The 7,276-nt window shown below is 49.1% G+C and overlaps 1 protein-coding gene across 1 annotated transcript in view; it reads right to left on the minus strand.

Moving 5' to 3' along the window:
- The window catches only part of LOC144174407 (glutaredoxin domain-containing cysteine-rich protein CG31559-like), a gene marked incomplete in the record, with an annotated part of 18,931 nt that extends 12,927 nt beyond the window's left edge, over window positions 1–6,004 (minus strand). Inside the window, 1 exon segment of the mRNA XM_077703095.1 lies at window positions 4,697–6,004.
- Between the last annotated feature and the right edge of the window lie 1,272 nt (window positions 6,005–7,276).

The following is a 7,276-nucleotide window of genomic DNA, read 5'->3' on the forward strand; positions in this document are numbered from 1 at the left end:
AACGGATTTCACAAAACTGTGACGATGATGATTATGATGATGATAAGCTAAAGCACGTCAAGCGCCTCAAGAACAGAAAAAAGGAGGCTTCCCGTGGTCGGTATCTAACCTTGCCCCTCGCGTTATGAAGCCGACCTCTCTCCGATTGAGCCAATCCGACGCGGTCGAAGCCGCTTCTATTTCGGACTTGGACTTTTACTCATGTTTCATGGGAGAAAGCTTCGCATGTTAACAGTCTTTCGCTTTAAGAAAGGGGCTTTAATTTCTGTCTCACTTACGTAATTTACAGATATCTCTCTCATTTTCAATCATGTTCCCCAGGAAGTTTCAATGCGTTAACACAATGCTCCAGCAGGCGTTCCGTTGTCCGCCCCTAGGCGAGACATTTTACGCCTCTTGGTAGACCTTCCTTTCTTTCTATTGTAATATACATACATACATACATACATACATACATACATACATACATACATACATACATACATACATACATACATACATACATACATACATACATACATGCATGCATGCATGCATGCATACATACATACATACATACATACATACATACATACATACATACATACATACATACATACATACATACATACATACATACATACATACATACATACATACATACATACATACATAGCAATCGCGATTTATTCATCCTCTCGTGCTGGTATAAATAACATTTCGCTCTTGTAACCGCGTTCCTCCGTTCACGCGACTCTTCGGTGGCGTTTCTCGCCATTACAGTAAACATCGCACCGTATGACGACCGACCCCAGGCGATTACTAGAAAACACTCCGCATCATTTAGATAACTCCCAAGGGATTTTCTGCGTGATTTCTATTTTACAATACCGACATCGGCAGTGTGAGCACCACAGCTGTCTCGTGCGCTGTAAGACAGAACTGTGGTTCACGATGCAGGGAGGCTTCTTGTATGGTAATCCTCTTTCCTCCTGGCCCCCCTCCCCCTTTAATTTCAGCGTTTGTTCGCTGGGGAGGGCCCGCGTGAAGGGAGGCGCCAACACGTCAATTCAAAAAATATGCGCGCTACGGTCTGCTGCTTCAAAGACATATCTAATCTTGCGCACGCCTCGCGTGGCAGAATAAGAGAGCAGGCGTCTGACCTCCATTTTCTCTCTCTCTAAATGGCGCAGACATAACCGCGCATTCATATAAATTCTGGCGCGCCTTGATCATCAAAGATGCTCCTCATACCGGGTCACCGAACATGGAGGAAAAATCACGATTGACGGGGGCGAAAATCAAAACGCATGCAGAGCGCAGAAATGGACGCTTCAGCGGTCGCGGGACGGGCGTACCAAGCAAAAATGGAGGAAAATAAGGGTTGGACCAGGAAAAATAGGCTTAGCAGCATGAAAGGAATTCTCGTATTTGCATTCAAGGTCAGTCGAGGCATCGCCTCGACTTTAGGCGGTAGTTCGTTTTTATTAAAAAAAAAAAAAACGCTCTCGAAGATCACGCATCAACCAAAGCGTTCACTTCACTCAGACATCCATTTAGATTTAACCTCGGATAGGCGATGTTTTGCGCTTCAAGGCCTTTACAAACATGACGAAGAATGGATTTGGAGTGAAGGAGCTAACCTAACGATTAAGCACAAATATTCGTTAACGTTGCGTCCCTCACCAAAAATCGTTCTCGTAATGTTCGTAAACGCTCTGCAGCGGAACGGCGCCTACACACAAAGAAAATAACACGAAGGAAAAGAAAGGACAATCGACACCCGGCCGTAGCGAACGCTGTCCTCTCATTTTTCGACCGCCCCCCTTCCCCCAACACGTGGTATATCACACATCATGGAACTATGACTCAGACGCAATGAAAAACATCGTGACACCAGGCGAAAAAAGAAACTCGCGGGACAGCGCCCATCCTGAGTGTATTTGTGTTTTACTTCCTGCTGTGTTTCATAACACACATCTTGCCCAAATACCTGTCGTACAATGACATCTGCGGATGATGTCATACAGTCACCTAGCTTCATAGACGTCGCACAAAAAGCACTTGCGTCCCTTCCCAAACGTCTGCTGGAACGCCTATGCCACCCATTATCAAAAAGAGGAGGCAACCGCAGTTTGTTTGGATTAAAGTATTCGGGCGGCATAAAACCGGCTTGTTTGTTGTTTCTGTTTGTTTGTTGTTGTTTGTTGTTTCTCCCCTTCCATGAGGAATGGGTCTCGGCGTGGACAATGGTTCAACGTCGGGCCATGCACGCGTAGCCCCGACGTCTCGGTGCGTGCCGTCGGTGCTGACAAAAGGCACGCAGCCTCTGCTTGTGCACAACGGCACCCAATGCACGCAATGCGCCGCGCAATTGAACAAACGAGCTTAGCGCAAAGCCGGCGCGCGCTGGTTAGAGGTCCCGTTATACAGAGCGCACGCATCGCGTGCGAAAAGGCGGCAGGCGCGTGATAGGCGTCGCTGAATGGGCATTTAGTAATACAACCGCGCTGGAAATGGGCGTTCAATCTCCCGCGGAGTAACCGAATAACGGGTCCTAAAGGGTGGGGGTGATGGCTGATTCTATAGAGGGATTCGTGCCTCGAAAAACTCACGCGAGCGAAGTCGTGCACCGATACGTAAGGAAGATGATGAGGTGGCGAGGGGGACGATTGACTGACTGGAGCCGGAGACAGCACATGCACTGGTGTGATGGAGAGCCGGTCTCCACTTCCGCGAATACGCGCGCACCGCTGTAGACAGCGAGAAGGGGGAATACGGGGGGTAGCCAACGCCGGGTAAGCACGCGATTGCACCCGTATGACTGCATACGCAGGGGAGGGGGGGGGGGAGGGGGGGGGGGGGGGGGGGGGCGACCCCGCTTCGTTTATCGGCGTTCGAACGCGTGATGTTTTCGCGGGAGCTGGCGGAAAATCGACCGCGCAGTGAGTTCTTCAGAGCTGACCGGAAACGCCCCATTTTTTGGCGTGAGCCGGTCGTCTGACTTGTGCTTCCGTTTCATATACTGACATGTCGACTGAAGAAAGGTGCGCGCAAACACCCACAACACAAAGGAATAGAAAAAGAACAACGTTGCAGGAAACAGCGGATTTTAGACTAGAAAAGCGCACATAACGACCTCGTCGAATCGGCTTCGGAATACTCGTTTATTAATTAATAACGTTTTTAGCGGCTATGTTAGTTGAGATTCTGAGACTATGTTAACTGAGGCGTCACCTCGTCATCACACCAGGCTGGGTGTTGGGCTTGGACATCAGTGCAAACCTCCAAAAACCCGTCTTCCAACCCGACCGCTCAGCGTCGACACTTCGGAAGTTTGTAGAGAAAGAAGCCAGTTCGATGCGATTAGTACATCCTGGCACGGAAAGCACGGCGGCAGACACCGCAAAAAAACATACTAATGCATCGCGAAGACCCGAAGGGCAGCATAGACAGCTGTTTTCTTTCTTAGGTTCGCAACGCAGACATGCAGCCACGAGCACGGCGGCCGGACAGTCTCAACCACGCACCAAACGACACAAAAGCGTTCTCGCATAGCGCTTGCTCCACCAGCAGAGTCGTCGCGAGACGCTGGAGACGTGGGGCGCAGCCAAGGAGGTTAAAAAAAATTGCGCGCAGGCCATCTCGCGCGACGCTCGAGAATTCATCATGGGGAAGGGGAGGCGACGCTGCGGCATGCGTCGCCGCTGGCTGCTATTTGTTTACAAACAGAAGTCACGACTTCATCGCCCCGTCACGACCAAAAGAGAAGACGGCTGTGTTCTTTCTCTCCATCACTGCTTTCCATTATTTCCCCCCTTTTGGGCCTCAGAGCGAAGGTGCGGGACCGGGGGCGTTTAATACCCTGCCCACCTGGCAGACTGTCCAAAATGTCATCAGCACCGCCATTAGCAACACTCGGCGAAAATGCGAGTGAATGGAAAGAGATAAACTGCGGTCTAAAGTCGCTCCCTACGGGTCACCCGTATACTACTCAATTTTTTCGAAGTGAAGGCGCGTGAATTTGGACGGGGCATGCACTCTGTCGGCTCGGAAGATCGCAAAATCTTTAGCATGGTTCGAGCCTTCGTTCGAGCCTGCTGACACGGCTTGCTCGATTCTTTGCAACATTCAAAGACTGCCCACTAATGCTTTTTAGGGGCGACGCCCTTTAGGGGCTTGGGCTGCTGGCGTCTCCTGTGGTCGTCGTCGTAATTATCGTTCGTCCCTAACTCTTTTTCCCCCCTACCCCGTCCCTGCTTTTCAATAAACGTTTTCTCTCTCTCTCTCTCTCCTGTAATCACGGTACTAAAACACCGGGAAACTCGTTTTCGCCTCGCGCTAGAACGTAACGCGTGCTAAAAAACACCGGGACACTCGTTTACGGCTCGCGCTAGAGAGATTCGTGCTTCAAGGACCGGACTTTTACAGCAAAGCTGTATACCCGTTCCCCCCAATGGTTTCATCTCCGTTGCATGCTTCGCCCCTCACAATGTTTCACGTTAGTGGAGGTGGCCCGGAATTTTTTCTTGTCCCTGTCCCAAGCTGTCTCACATTTATTTCGTTTTCAAAGCGAAACAATAACACGTACGAAGGGGAATTTAACGTACTCATATAGGTTACACGAAATGAACTTGCTGCAAAATATAGTGACCTGAAGCGTAGAGGGAAATGCAGAAAAGCAAGCACTCACCCTTACTCCCATGATGTGGCAGACTTCACGGACGCGGACGGCGTTCAAAAATGAGTCTGGATGAAGCTACCTAGGAACTGCGTTGTCCAAATGAGATAATAAGGCGTCCTTTGAAGTAAAAACGCGCCGCTATTTCAGTGGAAAGGATGGTCCTCTATAACAGCCAGTACCTGTTGCTAATATACAACGGAACAAGGAAGAGATCGAGACGGGAGACCGAGATCTATTTAAGGAAAGCTTTTGCGTAAACAGATTTTCTTTAAAGGACCTGCTTCACACAGTGACCGATTGAGTACGTATGCATGTATAGAACCCAACAGCTGGGAGCTACTTTGCCTGCTCATAAACAGTGCCTATTTTATCCGGACACATCAGGAGGGAAAACAACGCCTACAAAAACGCCGAACCAGAAAAGAAAACCGCCAGAAAACTTATTTTTGTACGAGAGACAATAAAATACTCGCTACATGTAAGATCTTGATTCCCAGTGACGAAGCTGCCAGGCTAATTTGAAATGCGGGCAGTTACAAGTGTTGAAAACATAAACACGCACTACGCGCGATAAGTATTTGCAAAATTGGAGCTTCCGCTGGAAACTAGGAACTACACTAGGAAAGTGGGGCTAAACGTAAGCCTTCAATGATAATCCTAATGCTGTTAACCATGCCGCAACTTTCCAGAACGGGTCTTCACAAAACAGCGTGCGTTGCCACTGTACCAGTGCGAAGCAAGCAAGAAGAAGCTCGGGTTCCCTGAGTTTCTGTAAAAGGACACCTATACCGAAAAATGTGCAAATTGTACAAAACAATGCGTCCGTGCGCCTTCCGGAAATCTCTGAATTGATGTTGCGGACGTACCTTAAAAGTGCGAACACACAGTAGCAGACGAAGAACGCCGAACTACACTCCCATTCCGTTCCTCCCCGACGAAAGGAATACGGTCATGATCCAGGCAAGGTGTTGAAGCTGAGACACTACAAAACGAAACTACTTGTACAGTGGACCTTTCCAGACAGCCTGACTTTTCCCAGCACTCCACCAGGCAGCGTACACCACAGATTGAGCCACAATGCGAGTGAGAGCGGCGCTATACCAGATGGTCTTCCAACGACAACTTGCGCAGCAAGGTGGTCAGGTCGGGGCAGACGCACGCAGAAAGACAAGAGTCGTCCCAGAAAGACAAGAGTCTACGGAAGCCGGGCGACGCGGCTGAAACACGTGGGCGCTTTGCGATGCGCGCAGGCCGCGCGAATGAGATCGACCTGCGGCAGCGTTGGATGCTCCCGTTTCTTCGCTTTTGTCTCCGCCTCCCCCTGCTTTCGCGCACGAGAGAGAGAAGGGGGGAGGGAGGGAGCCGCTTGGCTGCGCTTTGTCTGCGGCGCACAGACGTCACGGTCGCGCACACGCAACGTGGGTTACTGTAATAAGGCACATATGCCCACCGCTGCCACGCATGTAGACCGCGTGTAACTTCCTTAACGGCTGACGTCACAATGCGGCTCTGTGTTTAGCGGGGGAGCGCATTGAATGTAGTGCAGGAGGCCGCGGTCATAACTGGACCGATGTATTAGCATTAGAGACGTAAATGCATGCATCGGTAAATTTGCATGGCCTATACTTTCTTTTTTCGTTTTACTACGTTTGTTTTTCAGAGACTGCTACGTTGTGCAACACAATCATTCTCGCCCTCTGTTTTTTATGCTCATCGTATTTACGTTGCTGAAGTTACTACCTCACTGAACACCTCTGTTTTTTTTTTTAGCTTACGTACGCACGTGGATACGTCATATAAGGTTTACGTTTGTGGTGATGTATGTTTTTCCCCGAATACAAATACAAATACACCTCGACAGAAGAGTATGGCTGGGTATATGTGCCCCTTTCCCCGGCATATTTACCCCTCTGGTCCTGTTACTACGTCGGAAAGTTTTCTTGTAATTTTAGGCACGTAGGGAGAACACGTAAAGGTGCATGAGAAATGGAAGAAAAAAACAGGGGAAAAAAAAGGACAAAAGACTGGGAGCTCTTCGGGGCCTCCTGACGAAGTGTCGTGTGTTTTATCTACGGCTTATAACATTTAATGTCATTCTACCCCGAGGTTATCATCGATGCTGTACTTTTTCAGGCACTATTTCTGGCGGAAAGACGCGCTTGCAATTCCTTAAATGGTGTCCTAAAAACTAGTGAGTGTGTCTCCGTATCCAGCGTAACCGATCAGTGCTGTGGGTGTGGTTAAAAGGAGAAGAAACTTCTCAACACACCTCCTTTCTTCAAAAAACAAAGGTGTGTAAATTCATCGAAAAATCTCGAAGCACAAGTTTCACATCCTTAGTTATCAATCAACAAAGCTCTTACGCGGAATATTACCAATCACTTCCGGTGTCCACCTGCCGCGTCAGCCCGGAAGTGGCGAAGGTTTGCTGCTGAACACGAGGACGCGGGTTCGATCCTCAGCACATTGCTATTTTTTTGATGGAGATGCAAAACGAAACGCCCGTCTGTCGAGAATTCGGCGCAAGTGGAATATTCCCCGAATGATCGCAATTAATCCCTCGCCCCAGTACCACTTCCTTTACTTTTCCTTCCTCACAAACCACAGACACAC

This window comes from Haemaphysalis longicornis, unplaced genomic scaffold (assembly GCF_048455015.1).
Source record: "Haemaphysalis longicornis isolate Haplotype H1 unplaced genomic scaffold, Haemaphysalis longicornis Haplotype H1 scaffold_3, whole genome shotgun sequence".
Taxonomy (NCBI): Eukaryota; Metazoa; Arthropoda; class Arachnida; order Ixodida; family Ixodidae; genus Haemaphysalis; species Haemaphysalis longicornis.